The sequence below is a fragment of the Cygnus olor genome, chromosome 1 (genome assembly GCF_009769625.2).
Source record: "Cygnus olor isolate bCygOlo1 chromosome 1, bCygOlo1.pri.v2, whole genome shotgun sequence".
NCBI classification, from domain to species: Eukaryota; Metazoa; Chordata; class Aves; order Anseriformes; family Anatidae; genus Cygnus; species Cygnus olor.
The window spans coordinates 197,393,950-197,408,126 of record NC_049169.1 but is presented as its reverse complement, the minus strand read 5'-3'; the positions used below and the strand labels follow the sequence as shown (position 1 = coordinate 197,408,126).

The window sequence follows — 14,177 nt, the reverse complement described above, 5'->3', positions numbered from 1 at the left end:
CTCCACTGGCCCCGAAATGTGTCTGAGAGCACTATTCCTGCTGTGAAACCAGCTGTGCTTGCCCAGGAAGGATTTTGCTCCTACATTGCATCCAGGAGCTAGCTGCTCCAGCTCTTCGAGGTAGTGCGGGTGTCTTCCTGGGGTACAGCACGCTGCCACACAGCACAGTGCCATTTCCTAAATGGCATGGTAGAGCAGGAAATCAGGCATTGCTCTCCTAAGCCCCCGCCCATCATCCTATCATCCACCACTGTTAGTCCCGGATCTCCCTTCCAGTCACATGCAGGCCAGCCGAGGAGCCGTGCTCGCCTGCAGAGTCCCACGGGACAGCAAGAGGGCAAAAGTGAGGGATGTTTCAAAAGATTTTCTCTCTCTCTTATTTATTTTTTTTTTTTTTTTGGACTCCTGCAACATTTTTGCATTTTCCAGCGGATGCAAACCTGTAATATTTTAAAAATTTATACCTAAAATAATAAAAACAGATACCGTGCACAATCTCCTAGGTAAAAGTCGGTGACCTGCTATCTCGAAGGAGCCAATCCCACTTCTGATGAGAAACCAAAGGAATTTTACAGGTAGATAGCTACTTATGTAGTTCTTCATTGAAACCTTTCATAGCTTTTTGCCTTCTGAGCACCGATAAGCAAGCTGCTCACTCCTGAGGTCCTTGTGAACTAATTTCCAGCCATCAGTGATTTATTTGTCTCGCCGTAATCCCCAGGAAGGAGAAGGCTGCTTGCAGGAGAGCTGCACAGCCCTATAGCCACTAGCAGGCACTCTTATAACAACGTTTCCACCCAAACTCGTTAAAATTGGGCAAAGCGGGAGCTGCGACTTGCACGGAGCGGGGATCAGCTCCAGCCCTTGCACAACCACATAGCAACAGGCCCAGAACAGAGCCTCATTACCAGCCTTGTCCGACAAGCAAGCCTTTAACGAGAACAAAGGTTGACAGTGATTAATCATTAAGCAGTTCCTTGTTCCCTTCTGCACGTGTTGGAGGCAGCCTCCTGCCGAGGCAGTCTGGCATGTTTCCTGTCTGCCTCGTACCAGGGCCCGCGGCTGGATGCACGGAGCTGCCTTTTCCCAAAGCCAAGCTGAAGCGGCTGCCTCTGCTCCTGAGCACGGCGAATTCCAAACGCGTGTGCATCCTGCAAAAACAATAAACCCTCGCCTGTACGTCTGATCGCTGCACGTTCAGCCGAAGCGGGGTTTGTTCACGTCAGAAAGTTCCCCAGAGCCGCCAAGGATGGATGGTTAGCATTTCGCCGCGTGCACCGCGGTGAGCTTTTAATGCGATCTCCGGGCGTAAGGTGTATCTGAAGGTCTCCGTCTCGTGAAGATTTTGTTTATTTGTAATGAAAATAGCACGCACGTGTTGAAAGTTCAACAGAGGAGGTTATTGTGAAACCTCTGCATCAGCACAGGAATGTTGGCTCCACCGAAGCCGACGGCAGAGCTCCAGATGACTTTGACGGGGCTACGATTTCCTCTCGGGTCCCCACCCGGCCACGGGAGCAGGGTGGCACTCTTGGCTTGGAGTGACCTCAGCTTACACCAGGACAAGATCCTGGTTCGTGCAGACACCAGCAAAGAGCCTCCACTAGTGCATCTGGGCAAAGACTCTCCTCTGTAGGGAGCGCTGGTTTTCAATGCCTCACGTGCTCTAACCCACCACTGAAATGTGTGCCAATAGGATAAATGATGAAGACTATCAGATTTTTTACAAGATCAGACGCATACTGATTCTCTCTACTTTAGCATTATCATCTGCAGTGGTTGTAATGTGCAACACCCATGCTGCAGCAAGCCAAGCCCTTCACTTTATCATCACACAATTGCAGGGAACCAAATTAGAGAGGTTTAAGAAGCTGCCACTCCTCCAGCTAGAGCAGGAGTTGGTGTGAGTGGACCTGGTTTGCCTTCAGGATGAGGTACATGCATGCTTGCAGGCTCTCTGCCTCCACAAAGGAGTGGTAATTTCCAGTTGAGGCAGTGAAAACTTCCTAAGCTGACTGAATTAAACACTCGTGATTATCTGTCTGTATCTTTACTGTGGGTATATGTTATCTGTGGATGTGCATACCTTATTTGTCTAAACATTCTTGTCTCTTTGCCATATGTTCATTATCATTCCCCCAAATTAGCCAGCCTGAGGATGATACAGAGCATGGAAAATTTCAGCCCTCCTAGAAAAGCCATAAGCAATCAAAATCAGGGGCTTGGAAGAGGAAGCATTGGGTGAAATCAGTAGTAGGTGGCACACTCCTGTACACGTGCTTACACGTAAATGTCCATTTTGCAGAGAAGTGCTAAAAATGACACCGAAGACTTACATATATCAGGCAAGAGAGCAATCTCGTGTCTCTTTTGGCGTGCCATCCTCATGTTCCTCTCCCTGCAGTGAGTCTGACCGTCCCACTAACCCAAGGGCAGATGGGCACCATGTAGAGGAGCGTGGTCCAAAGATCCCCGAGCTTGTGGAGCCCCGGGCTGCTAAATGCCACGTGAACTAGCTAAGTGTGGAGTGTTCTCAAAGGCCTCTCTGTGCTCAAAGGTAAGCTGCGCTGGGGGACATTCAGCTGAGGGACATTCAGCTCAGGAGGATGCTGCGTGCATGCAGCCGTCTTCCAAGCCCGAACCTGCCTCATGTCGTCACTATAGGATCGGGTCAGGTCTAATGCTGTATTTGCAAAGCAATTACTTCTTACGAGACCTAATGGAAATGGGGTAAAACAGTCTGTGCCTCTTCTTCTTGATCATAAACACTAATGCAAAGTTCAATAGAGAATTGCTGTAACTGTTTTATCCTCTTGATTTCCACGCTATTCTCTAGTTTCATTAACTTTTCCCACTGGCATTTATCTAGGTTCTCTTTGCACCTTCCGTTTCTCTCCTCATATAAGACTCACCCTCCACATTAATTCCAGTTTAAACACATTTGTGTCACTTCTAAATAACAACCACAAAAAAGGGGGTGGTGAAATAATGTGAAAATTTTCCTCAAACAATGAAACAAAGCAAAGCAAACACCACAAAATGCCTGTTTTTCTGCAGGAGGGCAAGGGGGAGCAGGCAACCTGAACGAAACGTTTAATGAAGAAAGAAAAAAATAATTAAACAAAGAGCAACAACAACAGAAAAAACCACATCACTGCAGCCAAACACTTGAATACAAATGGGCACAACATGGGTGACATGACTGTCAGGGACACGTACGAAGATCAAAGCCCTCCTGCTGAGAATACACAGCAAGAACATGAGCATCTTTAAACCGGAGCCTCCTGGGATCTGCTCTCTAAGCTAAGGGCTCAGAGCTCTGATGGAAAACAATGCCAAACACTGAAAAGCAGCGCGGGAGGAACGGAGGAATGCCTCTGACCTGTGTCTCCATGCGCTGATTAAAGCCCCGGGTGGGAGCCCTGGGGCGGGCGGTGGGGCTGGATCTCTTTGTTCCACGTTGATGACAACGGATGCTAACAGAAATCGGCATCTGGGGCTGGGGGACAAGTGGCACCGGGCACGGGGGGGCAGCAAATTGTTTCCAGCACCGGGTGCTCTGCGAGTGCACAACACGGGGCTCAAGGTGAGAGGTAGGGCTGCCCATCTACTTGGTGGTAAATGTGTCCCCAGCACGCAGCCCAAATGGCAGCCTCCCCTCATCCTGACCAAGGGCCTTCTCCTTCCTTTAAAATGGTGTAACACACAAAGTAATTTGAGGGGTGAGAATCCGTGGGAATTAATATAAAACTTAGGCTCCTGCCATCCCCTCTCGCTGTCTTGGTGAGCGTGACAAAATGATGCCAGTGGCCACAGCAGCCTGACAGATCTACATATCCGTGGTCTGTCTGTGCCAACAGAAGTTTCACTAAGACGTGAAAGCATCAGGTTTCCTAAAGAGCATTCCCAAGATTTCACTCATTTTTCACCATGAACTCAAGATGAAGGAAGCAGCGTGGCTTCACCGGGTATCCTGTGGGCTCTCAGCACTTCAGGTCTGAGGGGCAGCAGAGCCAGGTGGAGCTCACCCACTTCTGACTTCAGCCTGGCCATCTGCAGGGCCAGGTTCCCCACCATGGGATGTATCGGCTGCTCGCTGCCCCTCTGGTGGCATTGCTGCCTGTGGCAGTTCTCAGGAGGTTTACCTTCAAACTGCTGCATGGTCAGTGCCTTTTTTATCCAGTTTCAGAAGAAGAAAAGGTCAGTCAAAGGTGGCAGAAGGACTGTAACCACTGTGTAATGGCACAGGCCCTGCAAAAGGAACCGGGCATCTCACTCAGCTCAAAGAAAGGCCCAACACTGTGTGGATGTAGTGATCCGGTTCTTCTATTTTTTATCTCCAACCTTCAGAAAGCTGAAACGGAGCCAGCTGCAGAGGTCAGCATAGCTCGGTCCACCAGGGACTAGTCCTGCCTTGGACAGCATGTCTGGGAGGAATAATCTGAGGAAGGCCTTCCTGAAATCAGATGAAGCTAAAAAGAATTCTACTTCTGGCATTTATTTAAGCTATTTACTGCCTAAACCTTGCAGCGTGGGAAAGAAAAACAGACTATCCAGGGCCTGCCATATTCCAGCTATCAGATAAAGCGTGACTCAGGAGAATGGGAAGGCTGGTGCCAACAAAAACCTTCGTGTGCTTCTTCTGCTCGTTCCGCATTATTCTTGTGCAAGACTTGTTTTGCGTCCACCATTTAAAAATAGAACTACTCACTTATAAAAGAGAACAGGTGGGCAGGGTATCACAAGCTGTGCTTTTATTCACAGGAGAATAAATTTCCCCTGCTTTTTATTAGCAAGGGGAAAGTGCAACCGCAATTGCCTGTGCCTACATATCATCCTCCAATTATGTTGTGGTGTTTCCCATGTTTTGGGAAACAGCAAAGGTCAGTACCAGATAAGCTCTAAGCTTTCATTAAGGGGAAAACTGCATCGTCTTCTTCTGGCAAAGAGGCCCCAGGGAGATACGGGTTCTCCCCATCTTCTTACAGAGGTGGAACTTGGTCCGTGGATGGAAGATTGACCTCACCTCTTTCTCTTCTCTCATTTTGTCTAACACTACTTCTTAATTAACTTACCGTGAGTGCTAGTGAGCATATCCTGGCACCAGCAGGTTCTCTTTCCTGCTCCTAAATGCGGCTGTGGCTAAATGCTTTGCTTTAGCTTTCCACGTTCCTGCTATTCTGTCTGGCGAGGTCCTTTGCTCCTTGTTTCATGTGTCAGCAAAAATGCAAATGAAGGAAACTTCACTGTGAACTTCACTTTCCTGAAGGCATAGCCTGGCTTTGACTGGTACTCAGCCTCCGATGCCAGCAGGGGGAAATTCTTCACCGTGCTCCCCGCTGTCATTATATTTCCCACCCCAGCCCTTTCCACTGCATTTCCACTAAAATATATATAAGTAGTATTATCTTAAGAAGCAACTAATATAAAAATCCCTTGTGAACATTACACTGCTCAGCTTTCCTCCAACAATTTGGAGATTTTGAATACAGTCCAGGAAGAAGACAGCAAACAGACTTGAGAATGAGGATTTTAAGCAGCACCCTGATGGTCACAGCCACACAAGTTTCTAAACACATAAACTAAGAAAAGACTCTGCTTATTGGCATCAGGCTATTCAGGTGACAGAGTATATCCTTCTCACTGCCTGGCGGCAGAGCTGAGGAGGTAACCATGCAATAAGGAGCCTTTCATAGGCATTTGCAATGCCTGTGGAGATGTGTTGGACCAGACAGCTCAGACAAAATACCGAAGTAGAAACACCCAACTCACCCTTAACTGTGCTTTCATAAAAAGGAGGAGAGAAAGCAAAAGGAAGACTACAAGGAGAAGGCAGTTGAGCTAACCAAACTCAGCGGGGTTGCACTACATTCTGTAAGTTACATTCTCGGTTAGAAAGCACGGAAGTTAAAAAAAAAGTTGGCTTGGCTTGGTTTGGCTTGGCCAGAGGTCATCTGTTTGCAGGCCTGACAGCTGGACAACAATATAGGACAAGAGAAAAGCATTCATTTATTGCAAACTTGGATTATTTAGGATTTTAGACATTCTAAGTCTGCATATTTGTTCTGCTGAAAAATGATCTTGACACCCATTTTCCTGTCCTGAAAAGCAAAAGTTGGATTCAATCTTGGGCAATAGCGAGCATATTCCTCCTTTAGCTTCAAAATAAGGTTTAAATGTGATTTACTTGGCTCACTGGTTTGTACTGTCTTGTACAGAAATAAATTTTATCCCTAGCGAATGGATCTTCCTGCAAGTGTCTGGGCCAAATAAAAGTTTCTGGTAAATATTTTGGATGCTACAGGCAGGAGAAGTCTACTGGGCTGGAGGCTTTGTGGTTTCAGAGAAGGAGCCTCTGACACAGAAGAATTTACCTGAGTTGAAGGGCAAAAATCATGTGATCATGAGTTCACAATATTTAAAGTTTTGTAATAACGATTTGATGCTGGGTGGCAAGGAGCTCTGATGTGACATTTGTGAGGTGAAACTGGTTTGATACTAAGAACCTTGACAAACTGTAGGAGTAAAGCACCTCTACAGTGCTGCGACGCTCTTGTTATTACAAATATAGAAGTGATATGATGGCAAATAATGTGAGTTTTAACCAATGTGTTGAAATACGTATAATTATTTAAATTGGATGGCTTGGGATGTGTAGGTCTAGAAAGGGCAGACTTAAGAAATAGTTGCTTGGCATGCTAAAGAGCTCCTTCCAGGGTCATCTTGTTCTCCAGACTAAAGAGGTGTCAAATTCAGGGAATAACCTCTTACTAGAAAGGTCTCGCTCTGTAAAAGCGCTTCCTTGATTTTAATAATAATGTTAACCGTGCCTCTTCATTCAGCCTGTGCTTTTCTGTAACACTGTTTTGTGTCATTAATCAGAGTTGAATCTAACAAAGATAAAGTGTTTATTAAGCTTTATCTAATCTCAATCTAATCTGACAGCAGCAACCCACATCTGCTGCTCTGCTGTGCGCTCCAATTTGGACCACCTACTATAATGGGTAATTAGGTGTCGCAACTGCTACGGCTTCGATATTCAAGAGAGTGCTGAGTGATTCAGACAGCCATTTTAATGCCCAGAGCCACCAGTTCCTGCCTTCCTAGACGTGCAATGGGCAGGAGCTGCTGTACTGTCCCATGTAAGAGCCTGAAATGGATTCACTTCGTGCCGTTAGAAAGTTGGGCACCCAGTCCAGGCACCCAGGCTCTCCCTGGTGTTCGTGGAGAGAAGGCGACTCCTTGACTCCAGAGTTTGCCTGGTTGAGTCTGGCCTCTGAAATGGATGGCATGACATGAATCTGGAGGTGCTTCTACTGAATGGAGGGCTGACTTGGACACGACACTGTGTGTTAAAATGAGACAATTCTTGTGTGATGGTAAGAAATCGGAATAAGGCATTGCACGGACACCACGTCTGTAGTAACAGATTCAGGAGCCAAATGCAAACGCATTGGAAAGATCCCACTGGGCTTCGGACCAGGCTCTGTCACAAAGACAAGTTCCTATCTGCTGTGACATGCTGGAGGAGAAGCAGGCCAAAGGATGCACAAAAATGCTGTACTTCTTCTCATCTCATGAAGACAGAAAGCAAATGAAATGCAGAGAAGAGGCGTGTTGTGCCACTACCCTTGAATGCATTATCTTCACATGCAAAGCTTCTTTGCCATGCTCTTCCTTCACTCTACCATTGGTAGAAAAGGCTGAGGTAGTGTAATGACATGGATTAGAAAGAGACTGGCTTTGCCTTTAAAAAATAATAAATAAAAAAAGGCGACAATTTCTGATCATGCTCTTACGTACATCAAAGTTAGCAACTGCTGAGACCATGACCCAACAAGATGTTTAAATTTCTTAATTTTCTCATCCTGATATCAGTGGGATATTTCTACAATCCAAAGAGCTCCTCATAATTACATTTCAAATATTCTTCTGCACATTTCTGGGTATTTTCAGTGTCCACATAAAGACAGTTCCCATATTTGCAGTTTTGTTCTTTTGCCCAGTTGTGAGGATGAACTGAAGTTTATTCTGTTTGGGATGGCCAGGATGAAAACCAGTGAGCCTTTGATGCCCTAGAGAGAAGTAAGGAAGACTAGTGCCTAGGTGAATCGGGGCCAAAATATCAACTTCTTCTGCCTTTGATTCCTACAAGCCCTGAAACCATTATCAGACGAGAGAGCTGAATGGTATTATTATCTTGTGTTATCAACATTTCCATTCCTTACACACCTCTGAAAATATTAAGATACTAAAAGGGCAGCAAGCATGCCATTAATAGCTTCATTTAGCCTGCAGAAATCCTGGTACTGGCAACAGATTTGAGGAACTCAGAGCCCCAACCTCCTTCAGAGCTCAAGCTGTGAAAGCATGGCTGCAGGGGAGGGGAATGCTTCTTCTTGCGTAACACAGAGATTTCCAGGCTCCACTGGCTGTTGGTACAAGGTACATGGGAGCTGGAAGGTCGGAGTCGCAGACATGGAGCAGCCAGGTGGCATTTGGGATGAGAAGTGTGTTTTAGAATAGTCTTATTACACCAAATGGCATGGAGGGGAATGCTTGCAATAAAACTCCGTTCAAGCGCATACCTCAGTAGTAATTTACATTCCTTTAGACATAAAACTGGATGTGTTCCTTATTTATTGCTCCTGCTTCTAATACAAGCTTTGTTTTGCATCCTGATAGTGGCTGGTGCTGTCAGTAAGGGACACGGAGAGCGATGTGCAGAGCACTCCAAATCAAAACGCCCTAACGCAGACGTGTTTGCTTCCAGCCTGCTCCTCCCAAGGTTTTCTGGGGGAATTACTCCAACTAATGCCCATGTTGTGTGCAGTCATTTTGCGAGGATAAGGGATGATCTAATGTATTTTCCTCCCTTGCTCAAATCAGACTTATCTAGTCTTTGTCCACAAACACTGCATGACCTGATTTTCCTCTCTGAGATAAGTCTTCCTAAGCTGCTAAAAGCTGGTCTGAAAAGCCAGCTTAGAGGTTAAGTGAGCAGGATTTCATGATTTCACTGGATACCTTTAAGGAGAAAATGAAAGCTTTGGGTGACACCCCTAGTCTTCCAGCGCTCGACAGAAGGTGGCTCCAAGAAAATCCTGCCTTGCTCAGCCCACCAGTGGAAAGCACATCCATCGTGAGATAGCAGTGGTCCTCTAGCTGGGGCAGCTGTTAGGTTAGGTGAGTAAAAATAATAAATATATGGAAAAAAAAAAAAAAACACCATAAAAAAGTTCCTAAGAGCTGGACTCTCACCTTACAGTCTAGTGTAAGTAAAGGTCTCCAGAGAGTTACAACAAGGACTGTGCCTTTTCTTTGCTCCATGCGCTCTTGCAGAGGGAAACTTGCTGAAATTAAAGGCAAAACCAACTCAAGCAAAGCCATGCGCTCCCTTTCTGCATCTCAGAGAGTTTGCACAGCTCTGTACACTGAAGGATCACATGCCTCTGCGAGGAGTGGATATTTAAAAGCATGGCACACTGAAAATATGTGGCATAAATGGCACAATCGTTGTACAGATAAGGAGACGGCAGCTGATATATTCCTTCCTAACAAAGAAGGACAGCCCTTTTTACAGCTGAGAGACCTATCAGAGTCTTTGATATCATTGTTCTTGGGGGAATGGCTGAATAAAGGGTCTCTGTCTTTTTGAGTGTAATTACAACTGATTTTTTTTTCCTGATAATAACGTAGCCATTGAGCCATAATGGCATTATTTGATAACTTAAATTCATCCTCTAATCCCTCCAAAATCATATAAATTATTGAATAAGTCACTCAACCCTATAAAAACACTTTAAAAACATTTTGTTCAGCATGATAATGATCAGACAGAATGTAGCAAGAGTTACAGTAAATTAGACTCATGCTCCAACCTGGCTGCTACTCAATATACTCATAGCTAAATTCTCACCTACTGAGTAAGACACTCTGCCATGGACAAATTAAGACATAGTCAGTTCTAAAGTCTGTTGGCAAGGACCTTTAGTCCCTTCCCATTTTTAACAGAGCACATCCTTCTGACTTCTGGAGGTAGTGTATCACAGAGCTGAACAATGTTGTGCCTTGGAGAGATGCTGCAATAGCTCTGAGCTAGCTCAGAAACAAGCAAAATTAGTTTGGGTAGAGCTAATGTTTCCAGCACGCTGTTCCCAGCATGCATATTTGCTTCTCAGAAATTCCCAACCAGCCTCAAACAGTGCCATAAGTTAACCCTAAGGTGCCTACTCCTCAGCCAGAGGTGAACCTCCCTGGTTAAGAAGCCATGTTCACCAGCATCAGAGCCACTCTTTCAGCACTCCAGATCTACCCCAAATCCAATCCCACCATCAGCAAAAGCCTTGCTGTGCTCACTCTGTCCCCTCCTATCACTTTCTATCTCTCACGGGATGATGGCGATGCCCCAGTAAGGTGAGTCCTTGCAATCCTGTGAAACTGGGGTGGTGAAGAGAGATCCTCAGCTGAACGGAGGTCCTACATGAAAATTACAGTCACTTAACACTGGTGATAAAATAATACGAACTGTAGATGAGATATCTGAAATACCAGCTGAGAACACAGTTTGACGGCACTAGTAATCATACACAATGTGTTAGTTGTTATTAGAAGTATCAGTGTGACAAAACAATTGTTCACGATGCTCCTTAACAAAGGGCGCGTTAACTACTTGAGTGTTGCTAGTGGTGACAGATAACGCATACCAATAATTACAACAACACTGCTGTAATTTCTGCATTTCTCTGAATTGCTGATAGGTAGCTGACAACTTTATAAATCCGAAATACCTTCATTAAATGTCACCGTGTGATTCCCTTTCCTATTGTGCAGTAGAGTTACTACAACGCTTAGGCTTTAGGCACAGTAATGGACTACCAGAGACTCTTGAATCATGTCCATCCTAAGGAATTTGACCCGACTTACAAAACACTGCCTAGGTTTGTTCCTGTGCTGGAACGGGGAGCCAATGTGCTCGGGAGCCAAGCCAACGCACTCACTCTGCCCAGTTGCCAATGTATTCTGGGAAATTTCTGCCCACAAGCTGAGCTTCAGCTTGTTTCTCTTCATTGTAACTGATGTCTCAGCAGAAACTCTGGCCTGCCCTTCTTTGTTACCCTTAATACCATGCGAAAATCAGTGATACAACACAATACAAGGATCAGTACAAGTTCCCATATGAGTTATCATTGGTTACAAGAGCTTTCTGCTATCTAACCCAAATAAAAGAGCAGACCTGTGTTTTGTTTGTTCGTTTGTTTGTTTTCTGTTGGGTTTTATTTTTATTTATTTATTTATTTATTTATTTTAAAGTCTTGTATTACCTTGCATCTATAGACATACAATCATTCAGTTTTCACAAACCCTTTCTCAACATTTTAGAGCTGGCTTTTGCTTTTACAATGAATAATTTGTGTTATGAACAAACTTTCTCACTCTGTAACTTACCCCTTTTTCTACCTGTCTGTTGCACAGCAAAGGCCCTCACCTTAATCCCACTGATATAACTCCTTTATTATGAACCTGATCATCAGTCCCCGCAGTTTCTTTCCTAATTTGATCAGACTTTGTCTCTTAGCCCATTGATATTCCAAACTTTGTTAGATAAAAGCCTCCATCTCTCCTTATTTACATAAGAGAACTGAAAGGAAGCAGAAGATCATTTCAGGCAAGACAGGGAGCAGAAAGCAGGTATCTTCTAAAACTCACTCAAAAGACATCCATGTTGATAGTCCCAGGTTACATCCCTGGCTGTACTTTCTGTACTCAACCACTGGACCACTTCCACAGCCAAGGATAAATCCCAAGGATCCCAATATCCTACATTCCAGAATTTAGTGATGTCAAAGCAATCCTACAGGTGAGCTAAAGCATCTTAAAGTCTGTTCTAACCTATGCGAGCTAGAAAGATCCTGCAGGGACTACTGTCACTGGCCAAGACCCTTCTTGCATGACCTCAGCCATGAGATATTCCCTGTGCCTACAACAGCAGTGGGCAGTATAAATCTGGTTATGCTGGCTTTCTTGCTACTTCCTTGCTACTTGTCTGTACATCAGTTGCCCTTTGAGGACAAATGCCCATATATTCCACTTTTCCACGGCTTTTCCTGCAGTTATGTTGTTCCTGGCTGATGTTTTGACCTGGCAAAGAGCAAACTTTCTTTTCATTCCTTATCTGATCTTTTGAGTTTCCCGTCAGTAACACTGGGAGAGCAAAACGTGGGTCATGTGGAGCAGGGATGGAAAATAGCTTGAATGCCTTCTGGAGAAGAGAGAAGTCAGTTGACCCCTTGTGTTCATCACTGCCCACCTGCCAACCCCTACCTTACTCCCTCTTGCTGCACTTTGTTGACTTTTGAACTTTGTTCACATTTACATTTGTCCAGTGGGATATTCTCTGAGAATTGGCCTTTGCTAAAGTCCTCTGTGCAACTGCAGCGCTCCCTCCCTTCTGCAGTGACTCAGATGAGTAGGCCCAATGACTCAGTGGTTTGGAGAGCTTAAATATCAAGGGACTATTGACAATAGCCTTCCCTAGCTTGAGTAAGGATTATAAAGCTCAGTGCTTTGGGACTGAAGGATTCCCTCAGCACCCTCCCAGTTCTTTAGGTCGTTTGTACCCTCTCTCCCCCGTATTGCAAAAGCATAATCAGGTGGTACTCGGAGGAGAAACTGGAAATAAAGCTGCCTTCTTTCCTGTGGTTGCTTAGGCATGACGCTGGGACCTTTAGGGAGCAGAGTCAGTGTGACAAGATCAGCACTATCCAGCCTCTGACCTCACAAGACCCAGAAGTGTCTTAGCATTTTCTCAGCTTGCACCTTCTGTCACTTTTCTCCAAGAGAGGGGAACATAAACTCCTGAGACCATTGCCATATTTCCACTAACATGCAATGAAATTGGCAGACAGGCTCTGGACGAACTGGGAACGGACGTTTGAAGGCTGTGGATGAGAACAACATGCCTGGAGCTCCATGTCAGGCCTTCCCTCCTGTTCACCACTATGAATGCACCCAACAGCATGAGGTTGCATGGCCCTAGCAAAGAGGAGGCAGCCAAAACCCAGAGATGTCCAGGAGCTAGAACCATCTGAAAAACGCATAATGGCAGATGAGAGACTGAGAAAAAGACAGAGAGAGGTGCTAAATGGGTAAGATGAAAAAAAAATCAGTGAAGAATTGATATTGATCTACCTGAAAGTCCCTTTCCATATACTCATAGGAAGCATCCAGTTCTGGATAATAGTCTGGATAATAATAAATAAAGATGTTATCCAGATAAACTGTGTTTACATGTTTGCTTTGATGTAGGTTAACAATAAGGAGTAGAGAGGATGAAAACATCCTCAAATAATCATACTCTTAAAAGATTATATTAAGCTTTGATACACTGTTGATACATTCAGGCAGGAAGAAAAGATTATTTAAACAGAATGTGATTTTTACATATGTAAGTAATTTATTTGTGCACATTTTTGTTCTACTTTCTAGGGGAAGGAAAATGTGATGTACTGTGAGTGGCTAAAAACTTCATCTTGACATTTATCTCATTTGTTGAAAACAGATCCCTCTGAATTGATTTAATAAAAGCTTCAAGTGCCAAGTTTCCTGCTTGGAGCAATTGTTTTCTACAGTCAATGAAGGTATTTCAGTACCCCTCCCCCCCTTTTTTTGTTCCAACATCAGAAAAATACCAGTTTTTAACTTCCAAATGTCCACTCTTTTCATTATTTCTTAAAAGTTTTCAAGTTCAACAATGATGTTCGACAGGTGCTTCCTTTTTGTTTTGTCCAAAGTCCGGTAAATTCCTTCTCCTGCCAAATCTATGAGTTACCAAATGAAGATGGGAAGGAATTAATACCAAGCTTTGTTGGAGGTACTTAGATTTTTGGCAGTGTGCGTGTTCGAACACATTAAAAGCAAACAAACCATTTGCTTGTACATATTTGCAAAAAGCTATCAAGTTTTATGACAATAAGAAGGCAGCTGCTTAACTACTCCCCTAGCATTCCAGATAGGATTTCAGAGTGCTAGGACTGACTCACATGTTATTTGGCATATACTGTAGTGGGACAGCATACCTTATTTTTCACTAGGTGGGAGAAGAAGCTTTGCAGCATTGAGAACAGCAATGTTGCTCATGGGCTCCAAGTGTACGAAGGATTCAAACAGTAGGATTT

General features: G+C 44.5%; 1 protein-coding gene across 1 annotated transcript in view; it reads right to left on the bottom strand.

The window, feature by feature from the left end:
• Positions 1-14,177, bottom strand: part of MAML2 (mastermind like transcriptional coactivator 2) — a 214,381-nt gene that overhangs the window by 19,148 nt on the left and 181,056 nt on the right. The gene's annotated exons all lie outside the window — the stretch shown is intronic.